At 35.4% G+C, this 17,587-nt stretch overlaps 1 long non-coding RNA gene across 2 annotated transcripts; it reads right to left on the bottom strand.

The window, feature by feature from the left end:
- Positions 1–832: 832 nt before the first annotated feature.
- LOC141554344 (uncharacterized) lies at positions 833–15,635 on the bottom strand. Of its 2 annotated transcripts, none has more exons than XR_012485843.1 (3): positions 15,528–15,635; positions 3,693–3,806; positions 833–2,303 (listed from the first exon to the last, which is right to left on the bottom strand). It is a non-coding gene; the product is annotated as an uncharacterized LOC141554344 (long non-coding RNA). The 2 variants fall into 2 exon arrangements; XR_012485842.1 differs by lacking the exon at positions 15,528–15,635 and adding an exon at positions 5,852–5,951.
- Positions 15,636–17,587: the final 1,952 nt, after the last annotated feature.

The following is a 17,587-nucleotide window of genomic DNA, read 5'->3' as shown; positions in this document are numbered from 1 at the left end:
TGGTGAACTATAATCAATAACCTATCACGGAATGGGGGGGAAAAAGAAAGATCACAGAGGACAGAAGAAGAGGAGTAAGGTAAATATTATCCAGATTTTCAAAATAGGGAATGGGGAAAGTTGGCAAATTACAAAGTTGGGGACTTAATTCCAGGTAAAATTCTAGAACACATATTAAGAAGATGATTTGCAAAAATTAGGAAAAGGAAGCAGTGATTCCTCAAAGTCAGCATGGAATCATTAGGAACTATCTATGTTCATCTAAACTCACTTATTTTTCTGACTTTTTATGCTTCTAAATCATTGGAATGCTGTATATAGCATTTTTTTTAGCAAAGCATTAGAACACATGAACAAGATAGAGAGCTGGGCTAAGTGAAAGATATGTTGTATTTGACATTGGTTAAAGAACCAGACACAATGAGCAATTATTAATAAGTCAATGACAATTTGGAAGGAAGCCTATTGGACTACCATAGGACTCTCTCCTTTGCTATTCTTTGTTTTTATCAATTACTTTGAGAAGGGAAAAAATAACATGTCTATGAAATTTTCAGAAAGCATGAAGTTTGGGTAGCTAATAAGTTATATGACCGAATCAAGACCCTAAAAATACCAAATCTAAAAAGATGAAATTTTATTGGAACAAAAGTTAAGTTTTACTTTGGGGTTTCAAAAAAATTAACCCTGCAAATACAGGATGAAAAAAAATGTAGAGGGACAACTAAGTGGTGCAGTGGATAGAGCACCAGCTCTGGAGTTAGGAGGATTTGAGTTCAAATCTGATCTCAGACACTTCACACTTCCTAGTTGTGTGATCCCTATTGCCTCAACAAAAAAGAAAAGAAAAGAAAGATGTAGCTATACAATAATTACTGTCAAAAAATATGAGTTTTTATTGGATTGCAAGATCAATAAGTATCAATAATACAACAGAACAGCCAAAGAAATTAATTCTAACCTAGGTTGTAGCTAGAAGTATTTTGTCCAGAACAAGGGAAACAACAACTCCTCTAAACTTTGCCTTAATCTGCAATATAATACCAGATCTGGGCATCTCATTTCAAAAAAGTTAGGATAACTCTTCTCTAATAACATTAACTCAAGCCCTTTACTGTGTGTATAACCCACTCTTTAAACCAGTAGTAATTAATATCCTGTTTCCACTTAACCAATTAGTATCAGTTTTCAAAGAGATATTCACTAGAAAGATATATTTAAAACAAAAGTACAAATATTTCTCCCCCACCTACCAATATCTAGGGGCAGATTTTCCATTGGTTGATTATTGTCCTTTGTTCTCAAAAAGGACCAAAATGACATCATTGAATCCCGGCTGATCAACTCTACCACAGGTGGGGCACAAATAGTTTTTTGGTGTTTTAACTGTAAGAAGGGATCCCTGCATACCAAAATAGGCTTGGCCAGACTTAGGTGACACAAACAATTTTGAGAGCACCTTATCCCAGGAGGTAAGCACTGTGATCCTTTATAAAGGATGCTCAGAAACCTAGGGGACTGTCCAATCCCATTGCTGCATGTTCAGTGAAGAGATAATCTTATGGCCTGGACCACTTGTGACTACAGCTTCCAGGTTATTTACACCCACTGCTTCATCATTTACAGGACTTAGGGGTGGGTAAACATTTTATGTATGGTATCTTTTGATTCATGCATAAATTGGATTTAAGTGAAGCAGAGATGCACACTCATCAGCCTCATTCTTTCAGAGTCATTAAAGTCCAATGGAAAGACAAAAATCAAGACCACTTGCAATTGCCATGTAGTAAATTTAGTAATGAGTTTTGATGTTTTTGATGTCTAACCAAGTTCTAAGAACTCCACAGCAGCTGCTTGAGCTGCCTTTATGTCCATTGGAACAAATTATTCTCATCTGCCTATTATGTCAGGGGAACTCTTCACATGCTTGGGGCAGACATTTCTCAAACTCACTGATGGGTTAGAGGTCTGTCAGTTATCCTCCCTCATTTGGCCGACCTTGTTTATAAGTTAGCATTGGGGAAGAAGGGTTTCAAACTTAAAAGTTTCTGCATAATGTTTCTATAACATAGTGTTTTCTACAACAGCTCATAAGATCATTTTCAAAGATGATTTCTTCTTGGCTGTCTAAAATCTATTCTGAATCAAACCGTCCAACTGGGATATTGTCTTGGCTGGAAGCAGATCCAACATAATCTCTCTCTTGAACTTCTCATGGCATGGACTTGATCTTTACTCAGTTGGCTCATCTTTCTGATCTTTTAAAGCACACAAGGTCATCACTGTCTCTAATACTCTTCCACCTAAATAGAGAAAGAAAAAAATGTGAAAAAACAAATCACAGAGACCTAGCCCATATATTTTGAAAGCTTATAAAAAGGAATATTTACTTCTATAGGTATAATCACAGATATAAAAACTGAATCCCCCAACACTCATAGAAGACATAACTCCCAGATCCTTTTATATCACTTCAGTCTGTAAGGAGGAAAAGATGATTAGGTCAGTTCCTAGAGAACATAGTTGTAGTTCTAAGTCTAACTTTGAACAACATGGAATCCTGATTTCAAAGTTGCTTTGGCTCAAAATGGAAGGTCCAGATATCACTCCCATCATCAGAACTGAGGAGTACAAATGACACAGAACAAAAACAAACACTTCCCAAGTCCATTTCTCAGAGCGAGGCTACAAGATGAAAATAGGGGTAGGGATTTCTACCCTTCTCAGTTCATGCCACCCACATTGTGGATAAAGTATGTTTTTTATCCTGTAGGATTCAGAAAACATTCAGAAGCCAGAAAAAGAGATCAACTGTCTTGAGATCATTCTATTTTAAAGATGCAGCCACATTAACTTCAGATGGGAGAGCCTGAAGCCTTTCCCCTACCCAAAAGGTGATAGCATTGTCTTTCTTCAAATACAGGTAGAAAGGAAAAGATGAAGGGCAAGAGAGATGGTTAGCACACTAGAACCAATCAAAAAATACTTGTGCGTGCTCTAAATTAAGGAGCAAGATCCTTCTATTTTATGTCATCATGCTTTTGGGAGTATGAGTAAGAGAGAGGAGTACCTCTAGTTTGAGGGCTGTTGAGCTCTTTTCAGGGTTACTTTCCACCTTTGACATCCAGCTAATCACTCAATTCCACAAGAAACTGAAGCATTGCAACAGCCACACCCCTTTTGGCAGACAAACTAACACCAAGGGGTCTCAAATCCTTCAGTGAGTTGGGAAGGTGTTTATCCCAAGCAGGTGAAGATTTCCCCCAATGATGTGAGAAGGTGAGCACAATTTATTCCAAGGCCATGAAGGTGGTTGTGGTCAGATATGGAAGACATTAAAGTAGTCAGTCACTGCACTCAGGCCATTGCAAGTCATCTTGACTTTTGTCTTGCCACTGGACTTCTGGAAGAGACAGTGAGGCTGAGTACTTTGTGACTCTGCTTCACTTAAATCCAATTTATGGATAAGTCAAAAGTCATTACCTCTACAATTTTTACAATTTTTTTACCTTACATCAAAGTCCTGTGGCAAGGCAAATGACAAAGCAACAGATATGGATACACTGGGAACTGTGGTCACAGTTGTGCACAAGTGACCATAGGGTCATCTTCTCACTTACATGAAGTAGCAGTGGGATTTGGTAGCCTCCCTGGATATCTCAGTAAACTTTTTGAAGGATCATACTACTTACCTCCTGGCTCGAGGCAGGAGCTAGAAAAGATGCCTTAAAAATATTGTCTGCTTCTCTTCTCAGTAATGCAGTGATTCAAGGCAATTCCAATAAACTGGTGATGGAAAATGTCATCTGCATGCAGAGAGAGAATTGTAGAAATGGAATATGGATCAAAGCATAGTATTTTTATTATTTTTTTCTTTCTCATAGTTCTTTTTTCCCCTTTTGCTCTGATTTTCCTTGTACAACATGACTATCATGGAAATAGTTTAAAAGAATTGTACATATTTAACCTCTATCAGATAACTTGCTGTCTTGGGGAGGGAGGGAAAAAAGGAAGGGACAGAAAAAAATTTGGATTAAAAAATCTTACAGAAGTGAATATTGAAAACTATCTTTACATATACTTGGAAAAATAAAATACTATTGATAATTTTAAATAAAAAAAACTTATTGTCCTTCTCCCCCCAAAAAGAAAGAAAGAAATGAATTGGTTTTAGAAATGTTGAGGATTAAGCAATAACACAAATTCAACTTGATTATAAGATCTAGAGTCAAGAAATATACTGGGTTACAAAAAGTTGTCTGCTTCACCCAACTTTTACCAGCTTGCTTTTGTAAGTAGGAATTCCCCCTTTGCAATTAAAACACAAAAAATTTTTTGCAAAAATGATCCCACTCACATTGTGCACATGCTTATGAACAACATGAAACCAAGTAGACTTGAAAGACAAATAACTCTTGTTGCAAGAAAATTCAGCAGGTATTGCATCCAAATAGCAGTCTGAATGAAACAAGGCTGTAAATGAAGGCCAGTTTGCTGAAATCAGAACTTGATAGATATTATTCTGTGAAGGCAAGCACTGTATAGCTGGCACAGTTTTTTTCAATCAAAATTAATCTAGTCAATGAGACTGTATGTCTCCCAAAGGAAGTAAACAACAGATTCATGACAATGTGATTATCCCTTGCAGGAAAGTGCATCTTTCATGATCAGTGCATATGCTCCTATCATGAAAAATCCGGATGAGGTTAAATAAAAATTTTATGAAGAACTAGAGACCCTCATCAATGTGGTGAAAGAGGACAAGCTTATAATTCTGGGCAATGTTAATGTTAGAATAGGCCTAGGATATCAGACATGGCAAAGGAAGAATAGAGTTGGAAACAATAATAGCAAGAGTCACTTAGTAGTGAAGACTTGTGTGTCTTATGAACCTCTCTTCACCAACATTGTCTTCTCTTTACCTAAATACAATAAAACTTCATGAATGTATCTTATAGCAAACACTAACATTTACTAGACTATGTCATTGTAAGGAGAAGGACATGACAATGAAGGAAGTGATGTGTGATAGAGTGCCAGATCAATCTTAAACCTAATTTTCTCTAAGTTAAATATTTGCATTCAAGAAAAGCAGCCGCTCTGAGTCAAGATACTACCAGAAGATTTAATGTCAATATCTCGGACTACTCCTCCCTAGTGAACCGTATGTTGCTAACTTAGAAGAAAAACTGAGCCAACATAAGTGACTACAGTGAAGCAGAAAAAGAGTGGGCAGCTTTTAGAGATTTGGTGCATACAACCATATTTACTCATCTGGGGCAGAATGCTCACAAACATCAAAGTGGTTTGATGAAAATGATGGGAAAATTCAGAAGCTGCTGAGAGAAAAACAAAACCTCTATGGTGTTTATTAGCAGAATAGTTTCTCCATCTCTAAGAGAAGGTATTTAATGCCATCAAAAATAAAGTGCAAATAAAGTTTAAAGAAATGCAGGATTCTTGACTCAGTAAGAATACAGATGAAATTCAGTTTTACACTGATAGTAGAAATCCAAAGAGTTTTTATGATGTCCTGAAAGCTATCTATGGGCAAAGATCTATAGTGCATCTCAACTACTCAGTGCTGATTGAAAAGGGTATAAGCCTACACTAAAGTAGAAGGAGAGATGAAGCATGATTATTTTTGTTCTATTTACAGATGACTGTGAACTCAATGCAGTCTCTGAGGCTGAAATACAACAGACTATAGATTGATTCTCTGCTGTTTATACTCATTTTGGCCTGAAAATTAACATAAGAAAATAGAAGTTCTCCACCAGCCAGCACCACACATTCATATGGAATCATTGGTTACAAGAAATAGAAAAGTTCTGTGGATAGGTTCACTTACCTAGGCAGCAAACTTTCCACGGTGTCTATAGAGATGATGAAATTTATGCACACATTGCCAGAACTAGCTCAGTGTCTGGGAGACTCTGAAGGAAAGCAGGGGAGAGAAAAAGTATTCGACTACTTACCAACCTGAAGGTCTACAGAGTTCTGTCTTTGTTGTTGTTTAGCTGTGAAACTAGGCAGCACACCAGCACCATACCAGAAAACTGAATCACTGACATTCGAATTATATCTTAGGAAGATTCTGAAGATCATGTGGCAAGATAAGATACCAGGTCCTTTCTCAAGCTGAGCTGCCAAGCAAGGAGTACAATTCTGATGGGCTGGCCACATTGTTCAAATGCCAAAAGTATGTGTGCCTAAAATATTATTTTATGGAGAATTCACACAAGGCAAGCACTGATATAGAGGTTAAAAGAAACAATACAAGGTCACTTTCAAAGTCTCTCTGAAGAACTACGGAATCAATTGTGAGAGATGGAAGACACTGGCACTGGACCATCCAGAATGGCATGCCCACATTAAAGAAGGTGCTGGGCTCCATGACCAAAGCAGAATTGCAATAACTCAAAAGAAACATGAAATGTGCAAATTTAAAGATATCTCCACTCCAAAAGCTCATAGGGATTATTTGTGCCCAACTTGTGGTAGGATCCTTGAAAGCTCATATATATGATCAGCCACAGTCAGACACACTGTACCTTGACCCCAACATAATAATGGCATTTAGTCCTCTTCAAGAAAGAACAATAATCAACCAACCATGCCTTTCCTGCACATGGGGATTACATCAGTTCAGTAAATTCTGCATGCTGCTCAGGACTCACCATCTCTCCATTATATGCGGGTGAGTAAATATCGCTTCTCTCTCAAATTTTATTGCCAGTATCTTGAGAGTGTGGACTGTGTCTTGCTATCATGTATGTTATAGCTAGGTACAATGATAAAATATTACTGATTCTTATTGTTTGATGGTATTCTTATTAGTAGCTTCCTGATTTTGAGTTCTTGAAATTGGATGCTGCAGTGATTTCTTCAGTAGAATTTTCTACAGTAATTTCCACAATAATATAATTATCATGTGGAAATCCTTACTATCCCTTACTAATACTGATGCAACACTTTTTCTAAGCAATTCATATTTGATCTTATTAAAGTAGAAAAATTCTACATTACTTGCAAATACAACTAGAAAGAAATTGAATACATCTCTTACAAATGTATTCTCTAAATAGATAGTTTGGAATATATTGAAGTGTTTATGTCAGTCATTTTCCTGGAATTCATATATGAGAAACAAACCTTCTACCTTAAACAAAATAGTCCTGAACATAAAATATGTTTGGTCCAAGCTTGTGGGACCCAAACATATGCTATAGATAATAGATTCTTTTATCATTTCTACTTAACTTAAGACTAAGATTTTAGAAATAGTGGGATTGTTGAAAGCACATTACTCCCTAGCACAATTGGTCGTTGTGCAAAGAAAAAAAAATCACAAATAGAATCAAGACTTACCTAAGGTTTTCACTGTAGGGCTGTGTCATCTATTTAACCAATTCAATTTGGGGAATTTCTTATTTATCATGTTAAGGATAACCTTTTATATGAAGTTCATGATGAAGCATTCCCCAAATCCTCTTGACAAAATCAAACTTTATATCTGTAATTGTCTAAGACAAAGTGCTATCAATTATACTGTAGTATTACCTGGGAAAAAATGGAATTTTTTCTTTGGAATTCTATTAAATACAGTGTCTTTTGTTTCCCATAATTTGCTTTGTAGATTCACAGGAACTTAAGAGTTGAAAAGGAGTTTAGAAGTCATCTACTCCAATCCTTTCATTTTACAGCTGGGGAATCTAAAAACTGACTAGTCATATGGGACAGACACTATCAGCTTTTAATTCCATGCTAGCTATAAAACTCAAAATATACTTGCCTACAGGTCAGTAAAATGAAGGTTGTGCATGCTACACAAAATTTACAAATCATATAAGCTCCTTCTCAGACTGTGAAGTGTTGCTCAACATTTCTCACATTTCTCTATATTTACAAGCATGTAGAATTCAGACAAACTAGAAATTCACATGGAATTTGGAGAAGGTAAGAATTTATGACCAGAGAAGACCTAGAGAACATTATGAAATGCAAAATGGATAACTTTGATTATATTAAATTAAAAAGGTTTTACACAAACAAGACCTATGTGGCTTAGAATTTTCCAGATGATTTGACTGTACAAACAACTAACAGCAAGACCCTAAAGTGTGATGATATTTAAAAGATTAATGACAGGATGCTTCAAGATACTTCAACATTTGCAAAAATCTTCAGAAATGACCACGAGAGGAACTCTGGCATATCACACAATATTTTCTCATAAGATTGATTGCCAAAACTGATAAGATACCCATGAGTCTTGTACAATTACAGTAATCAAGGATCAATCAGGCTGTAAATCTAGCATGTAGCTGAAAGACACTTTACCTGGAGACCATCTATCTAAATTCAAATCCTATCTCTGATACTTCCTCACTTCCTAATCATGGACAAGCAATCCAACCTCTCTAATTCTGTTTCTTCATCTATAAAATGTGGTTAATAATCCTCATGTACATCCCATAGGGTCACTGTGGGAAAAAGCACTTAAAGCACTACATAACATGAGTTGTTAATATTATTGCCCAGCTGGTATTGCTGGGAGCTCTATTGTATAAAATGTTTCCTTCATAGGAAAGATCTCACTCAGTATTTCCAAGAAGAGATATAAAAGCCTTTAAGAGGAAATTGGCTCACAGAACCAGCAAATAATGCCTAAGACTTTATAAGATTGAAAAAGCCCCACTACAGAGGGTTGTCAACAGATTTACTAAGGACTCTCCAAAAAACTAGGAAATCTCATAAGGAAAATTCAGTGCCATCCCATCCAGATAGAACCATGGCACTAATATACAGGAAAGCCAAAAATGTGCCTTTTGTTCTAAAGGGAAATAGTGAAAAGCTTAAGCATCTAACTAAAGTGCCCTTGAGGCAATTACACATACCTAGTGGGCTACATCTAAAGTTAATGTGAGACTGTGTAAACTCCAAAGACTGTGTAAACTTGAGTAGGTCTAAATATAAGTATTTTTCCCAACAGTACAGATCTATATCTTCTCATCCAATATAACTCTTGCTTATATCCTCCAATAAATCTTCCCCAGTGGAATCTACCCATCATCATGCCAGAAGTCTTACTCTAGGTATCTTATAAGTACCAGTTTACATGTAGATTTATCATCTATTATCTTTTATTCTCGCTACATGACCAGCCCATTTCCTTTTTTCAAATTTTCAGAGTATCTTTGTAACCACTTCTTGCCTTAGAGTTAGGATTAAAATGTAGCCTATTTATGCCTACCACTCCTCTCTTTATTGCCCTTTGGATTCTCTATAATTTGTATAATTTAGAGACTGTGATGAATCACAATTCTCAACCACAGAACATTACTGGAAGACTATTGATGCTTTAAAAAAAAAAGTTTTGTTATAAAGATGAGACTAGCTGAAGTCAGGAGGATCTAAATTCAAATCCAGCTTCAGACACTAGCTGTGTGACTCCGGGCAAGTCATTTAATCCTAATTGCCCTCAAAAGGAAAAAAAAAAAAAAAAAAAGAAAAAAAAAAAGGAGGGAATTGGGATTGTGACAACATCACAGAATTTCCCAAGCATGACTCAACATGATTGATCCTTGAATTCAATTCTGGACTTTGTCAGTGATCTATATGCAGTACCTGTTCTAGATACATAGATGTGTTGAAAACCAACTAGATGGTCTGCCCATCCTACTGGACATCACAGTATGAACAATAGACATTTTTTATCCACTGTCTTTTCCCCTTTTCCCCCTGGATTTTTGGGTTGAATTCTTTTGAGTAATAATGAATTTCATTCTTAAGACTGCTTGATACAATGTATGCAATGGTTTGGAGTATTTTTGTTTTTTGTTTTGCAAACAAGCACAGCTGGCAGATCTCACCATCTCTAGAGAATTCAATGAATAATCTTCCCTAGATATCTTTCAAGACAGGGGCAAACATTTTGGTGAGCATATTATGCTCTATTTTATGCTTTACTCTATCTTTGTTGTAGTATTCATTAAGGAATCTCATGTGCTTTTAGCAATGCATGTTTGTTTGAAAACAACCTTCAAGGATTTCCTGGATAACTGATGTGTGCCAGCCACTTTTATCCTCTTTGTTATCTTTAATATCATTTCTACTTCTTCATACAGAATATCTGGGACTATGATATTAAAGCTCAAAGAGCTCCTTGGTCATTGATGAAGAAAAGAGTTTGTTATATTCAATTCAGTAAAAGTATGGAATTCCTGAATATCCCCAATTAGAATTTTTCAAAATCAAATTGTCCCAGAAATAGTGGGTTTCTTGAAAACTATTTTTGTATGCATTTTGAAAAATAAAAAGCTATTATTTAAAAAAAGAAATGGTGGGTTCCTTAGGCAAAGACTGGATTTCTTATATGTGAATGTATAATCATAGGAATTGAAAAGGCATAATGAATGAGCTTTTGATATTTTTATCTGTATATTTATACACTGTATAATTTAGTACTATATTGATACAACCTTATAATTGATATTATTTTTAATATTTGCAGAAGTACATGGGTAAATATTTAACAACAAGCTCTTCCAAAAAATGTACACAGGATACACTTTTGACTTTAATCTGTAATAATAGCATTTTCTCCATCATTTTCTTAAGTATGGACAAGCAAAAAAAAAAAAAATTAATCAAGTCCTGATATGTAGTGTTTGCTAATTTTTGAGGTATAAATAAATTTTCACACTGAAAATGTAACACAACTCTCATAAACCAGTCAAGCTGGCTTCCATATACCTCTGGGTTTCATGCCCATATGATGGCATCAGTGTCATAAAGCCCTGGGTTCAAATTCTACTATGACAAATACTGGTTGTGTGACCTTGAGCAAGTTACTTAACTTCTCAGTTCTACCAGCTAAATATTTCAGAGATTGGTTAAGAAAGTTGAAAGACTTTGGTAAAGTTTCTTTTACCAAAGGTTATATACATCTCCACAAATACATAAATGTGGGTTATTATTATCACAGAAAGTATCTTATAAAAGGTCATTTCCTTGATGGTTAAAAGATTATGGGGACATCTAGGTGACACAGTGGATTAGTCTTGAAGTCAGGAGGGCCCGAATTCAAATCCAGCCTCAGACACGTAACTTTTACTAGCTGTGTGAACCTGGGCCCAATTACCTCAGCAAAAAAAATAAAGATTATGATAATTGAGGAGAGAAAGATAACATGGTGGGTTTGTGTCTATGGATGCATGAAGTATGTGGTTCAATATTAAAGCTTTTGAGTTTTATTTTGAGTTGCTATTAGTCTTTTGTCCCTTATGAATTCTTACACATAGCAATGTTTTCTGTTAAGTAGATTTCACAGCATTATTTTGCAGCAATAAAAAACTTCCATGATGAAGGTTCTTCACCTTTTTTTCTAATAAAACACAGCGTTTTAATCATTGTTTTTCTCTTTGATTGCACCTAGCATTGGGCACTACAAATAGTAAACAATTGGTGATGTTTTGCCATGGTTTTTTTTTTAATCTGAGAATTAGAACTGGGAAGTAGAGAGGCTCTCAGTTAAAGTGTGATCTTGAAGTCCTATATTTGAAGAGTGCTGGAGGTAGCTGGAACAGGCTCTTCCTGAGATTGTTAAATGCTCAGTAAGCCTTTTTTCCCTGGAAATCTAACTCTAATGTCAAATAAACGTATACTCAGGATTGTGCTGTAGTCAGATGAGAGCTAATGGTCAAATTTTTCAAATTCTCATTTACACCTCAGAATTCAGCAAACACTACAACTCAAGGCCTAGTTTATTATTTTGTTGATTGTCTAAACTTAAGAAAGTAATGGAAAGAATGTTGTTAATGTAAATTAAACTTAAAAGAGTATCATTGGTACATTTTTATTTTTCAATTGTTAAACAAAAGCTAGAAGACCTTAATTCAAATTCAGCCTCATAAACTTACTAGCTGGGCAAGACCTTTAACCTTGCTGGCCTCAGTCCCCTCATCTGTAAAATGGACTGGAGGAAAAAAAATGGCAAATCACTACAGTACCTTCACCAAGAAAACCCCAAATTGGATTACAGAGAGTCAGTCATGACTGAAAAATGACAAAATCACCACCACCACAACAAAACATGATCCTGCCCATGTTCAGTTCTAAATCCTGCAAAAGTATTGATTTGTGAATCTTTAACTCTAAGGAATCTGTTTTTCCTTTCTTTAAACTAAAGAAAAAAATTGCCTTTCTAACCAATAAATCAGACATTAATCTATGGAGTGAAATGTAAATTGATTATTTGTGTCAAGAAAGGGTTTCTCAAGTTTCTTGGCAAAGACACTAAAGTGATTTATCATTTTCTTCTCCAGTTTATTTTACAGATGAGGAAACTGAGGCAAACAGGGTTAAATGACCTGTCCAAGGTCCCACAGTTGATAAGTATCTAAGGTCAGATTTGAACTCAGGAAGAATCTTTCTGATTCCAGGTTTAGCACTCTGTGCACTATGACCACCTAGTCATATTATATTATTATCTCATATTATTATATCATTATTATTATCATATTATTATCTCATAATATTATATCATATTATAAAATATTATAAACCATATTTTATCTATTATTAGTTTGGATTATCATATGAAATTGAATATATTAAAATAAAACTTCCTTAAAATATCCCTTTTATCCTTGCTATAAGAATTGTGGGTAGAATATAGCACTACAGGACTTAGTAAATTAACCATATGTCAGAAGCTCTATTTGGATTCTCCCTTTGCTGTTCACAACACCTAAAAGGATTTTAAAAAGTATGATTAACATTTTTTTCCTTTTTGATTTGATTTTTCTTATGCAGCAAGATAATTGTATAAATAAGTATACATAAGTATATTGGAGTTAACATATACTTTACCACCACGTTTAATATATATTGGATATTATTGCCATCTGGGGTGGGGAGAACAGAAAAAAAAAAAGAAGAAAAAAAAAAAAAAAGGATGAGTAAGCACCAAGGGTATCAGATAATGGGAATGGGGATGAAATTTTTGTATGTTGACCTATAATGGTGATAAGAATATTTGGTGAGAGCTAGTAAGTAGGACAATATGGAAAAGAATTATGGTAAGACTTACTGAGAATAGTATGGCAGAGGAGAATTCATTTGTGGCTGGGAAGTACTACATAGCTATGATAATTTTGTGCTTTTATCTAGGATCTTCTCCCTTTAAATCATCACTTAGTGAGTATGAGTATCTGCTTTGCTTAGTGGTCATAAAATGTGCTGCTCCTAGAGTCCAAGCCTACTCCAGGATTGGAAGAGTAGACACAGATGAGGACTGGGGCTAGATCCAGTTTAGTATAACTTCTCTAAATGCTGTCAGCTAAACATGCTTCCAATTTGTCATCACTAGTGAACGTTGCCTAGATTTGGGGATTAGGTATATATAACCATAAACCAGAATTGTCATAGAGACAGCTCCTCCTTCTGTCATATGAGACGTATTGGTATGGATCCTGGAGGTGCAATTATAAAAACACCAGCTCTCCCTGTACAAGTTTGGCAGACAGCTTCCCATGTCAGTTGCCCCATACACAGTTAAGGATAATTGTCAACTAAATCTTCAGACTCAATTCAGTACTTTTAAATCCATCCATATATGTGTATGTATACATATATATGTGTGTGTGCTCACATACACACATATATTTTATTTAGCTATATTTTATTTTTCCCCAGTTACATATTAAAACATTTTTAAGAATAGCTAAGTCATCCACAGTTGATTGTATAATATTACTTTTACTGAATATAACATTCACCTAGTTCTGTTCATTTCATTTTGCATCAAGTCTTTCCAGATTCTTCTAAAATCATCCTGCTTGTCATTTCTTATAGCACAATAATATTACTTTTCAATCTTATACCACTGTTTATTTAGCCATTCCCCAGCTGATGGGTATTCCTTCGATTTTTAATTCTTCACCAACACAAAAAGAGCTGCTATAAATAGGTTTTGTACAAATAGATCCTTTTCTCTTTTTTATGTCTTTGAAGCCCAATAATTTTGTATTAATTCAAGCCCAAGTAATAGTGCATGGAGGAGGAATAGCAATAGCTGGCATTTATATTTTTACAAAATGCTTTACAAATATTATCTCAACTTATCCTCATAATAACCCTGTCAGGGAGGTACTATCATTATTCTCACTTTACAGATGAGAATATTGACGTATTGAGTCACACAACTAGTCTGAAGTTCTCTCTGAATTTGAGTCTTCCTAACTCCAGAGCTAGCACTCTATTACATCACCTAGTTGCCTAAATGGACTTTATTACTAGGAAGTTTTGAGAAGCTGTATTTGATTGCCTGGTGCCACTGGGGGATTATTAAGGCTCTGAGGGAGAGTTCCTGACCATGTTTAAGTAGTCTAATAGGACACATGGATGACAATTTAGATCGATGATTTGGATAAAAGCATAAAGATTGTGCTTATCAAATGGAAAGATGACACAAATCTGGGAAGGATGACAGAATCAGAATTCAAAAAAACCTTGACAGATTAAAATATTGTACCAAATATAAGAAAATTAAATGTATTAGGGCAAATGCAAAGTTTTACCTATTAGGTTCTAAAAATTAGCATCACAAATACAAGATGTGAGGAAAGGGAAAAACAGCATATCTCAACAGAAAGCCATAAAAATAAAACTAAAATAAAAATTTAAAACTCCGGGGCAGCTAGGGTGGTGTAGTGGATAGAGCACCAGCCTTGAATTCAGAAGGACCTGAGTTCAAATCTGGTCTCAGACACTCAACACTTCCTAGCTGTGTGACCCTGGGCAAGTCACTTAACCCCAGCCTCAAAAAAAAAAAAAAAAAAAAATTTAAATCCAAAATAACATACATTGAAAAATCAATGTAACTCAATAGTATCATATGATGATTAAAAAATACAATGCAATCATAGATTGCATTAAGAGATTTACAACATCTAGGTGAGGGGAACAGAGGTAGGAGTGGTAATCCATTCTACTCTGCCCTGGTAAAACCTCATCTAGATTAGGGTACTACTCTTAATTTTGGGTGCCATAGTTGAAAGGACATTTATAAGGTGGAAACCATCCAGAAAAGAAAAGAAAACCAAGATCAAGAAAACTTGAAGATCATATTATACCATGAACAGCTGGAAATGTTTGCATACAAAAAAGAGGATTTAGGTGAAATTCCCTAGGTGTTCCCCACAAAGTCTGGATGATGGGCCTCTAATAGAGAATACTGTAGAAAAACTTCTCCTTCAGGCCATGGCTACACTACTGAATGGCCTCCAATGTCTCTTAGATCTGAGTCTGCTTGTTACTATCCTTGCCTGAAATTAATATGAATTAAATTAATGTGAGGTTGTAATATTATCCAAGAGATAAACTAAAGAAAAAATCAGTGAGGACATAAAGAATGCAGGAAAGTAAGTGTAAAAAATCATTTAAAATTAGCAAGCAAAATGAAAAGGGCAAAGGGAAAACCAGTTTTGCAGAAAGGGAGAAAGATTGAGGTAGAATCTCACCAAAGTAGCTCCTGGTATTGTCATTGCTCCATGAAGAGTTGGAATTTCCTGCCAAAATTGCTTTTAACCTAAAATACAAACATAAAGACAAGATTTTCTTGAACTTATTTGGGTCAATTCCTTTAGGGTGGGGCAAAGGGATAAGGATAGACCATTAGGAAGTAAGGCAGGACTTCTTTCAGTGTTTTTCCAGGTGGACTAGTTCAAGGCCACCCATGGATATCATTACTCATACATTATCATAATCATTAGCAGCCACTCGAACTCTATCTTTGACTTGCTCAGGGAAATGAAATCATACTTACACTGTCTCCCAAGAAATTGGTCTCATACAGACAATATCACTTTTGCATACTTACGTGCCAGGTACTGCGTTAAGCACTAGGGATACAAAGGTCAAAGACAATACCTGTTCTTAGGGAGTTCACTATCTAATAAGGGAGACAACAAGCAAACAAATATGTGCAAACAAACTGTGTACAGCATAAATAAGTAATGATCAACAGAGGAAATTATCAATTGCCTTCTTTGTAGTATTAGAGTTCATGATTATTCTCTCTGGCACCACTAATACTACCCACATACCTCTTGGTTATGGCCCCGTGTACCAAATCTTGGCTACTTGATACAGCCTGGCTCTTTTCTTATACTATTAACCTTAGAGCCAGCTCTCAGATAAGTTCTTTAAAATTTGGGATGCAGTAGCACTTATTCTCCAAATTGGGGCAGCAATGAATATTTCTAAAACTATGATTGTACATTGTCCACCCCTATTATTCCCCACACTCCTGTACATACACATATACATATGTACTGTGGCTAGAGACAAAATAAGACAGAGAAGATAAACAGCCAGAGTGGCTGATCTTTGTCACTTATGTTCTTCCCTAAATGCAAAGCTCTCCTTAGCTATAAAATAAGAGGGTTAGGCTAGATAACTTCTAAGGTGTTCCAGCTGTAAATCTGCACTCTCCAAGAGCCACTCCCAAAGTTTACCATGTCTTCTTGCTGCCCTTATACCCAAACTTCTTTCTAATACCACCACAACCTCAGACCCCACAAGGGAAGGCCTGCAAATATTCTCTCATGATTCAGCAAAAGACTAAAGTAAAGATTAAAGCTCTATGGCCTAAGATTATTTTCTATTGATACTATTCATAATAACCTTATATTTCACCAAAAAAAAAAAAAAAAGAACTATTTACAGAAGAAATTTTGGGTTTTGATTTTTTTAATATAATATGGGTCAATAGATCAATCTCTCCTCCTGGTGTAATAATACATTCATTACACAGTAGAATTTCCTAAACAGTCAGCATAAAAATACACAAGATCAAGGGAAACATAAGGATATGGAAATATTGTTCTATTTAGTCCTATCGTATTTATGGAGCTAAAATTCAACTCTTCCTGAAAACTAAATTAGCTTCTTCCAAGCAATAACCCTCCCGTCTGACACAGGCTCTATCTGTATCTGGCACACTCACAAAACACACATAAGAGAAAGGGCTAAATCATAAAATAGAGTGACTGTGAGATGAAATTACACTCTGCATAGGAATGTTATTCTCTGAGACAATAGATACAAGACAACTAGTTCTTTTTGACAGTGAACTATAGCTGAATATTCAGACCTCTCAATTCCGTCTTAAGAAAAAAATTCATGTTTTCTATAGCAACATTGTTGGTCCTGTACCAATCATCTTTCTCATTCCCATTACTCCACACACATGTAAAGTCTGATTATCCTCTCTTCCCAGAGGAGACAATAGAGAGGGCTCACACCTTCAGTGGTAGACAAACTAATACTAGAACTCAGGTATCCTGCCTCGTCCTTCAGTCTTCTCTCCACTATTAAATACCATACTGCCTTTATGTGATATATATGTCTAAATTGTGTTTTTTCTCTTTCTGAGTTCCACACTTCTGAGATAATCAGCAAATTAGGAAAAGGTATTGATTACCACTACCCACCCAAAAAGAGAACAGTTATCTCTTCCACGTCACAACTTTCTCTATCCCTATTTCTATATATCATGGGTTAGCAAAAGAAATTAAAT

This window comes from Sminthopsis crassicaudata, chromosome 1 (assembly GCF_048593235.1).
Source record: "Sminthopsis crassicaudata isolate SCR6 chromosome 1, ASM4859323v1, whole genome shotgun sequence".
In the NCBI taxonomy this organism is placed as follows: Eukaryota; Metazoa; Chordata; class Mammalia; order Dasyuromorphia; family Dasyuridae; genus Sminthopsis; species Sminthopsis crassicaudata.
This window is presented reverse-complemented; position numbering and strand designations above follow the sequence as displayed.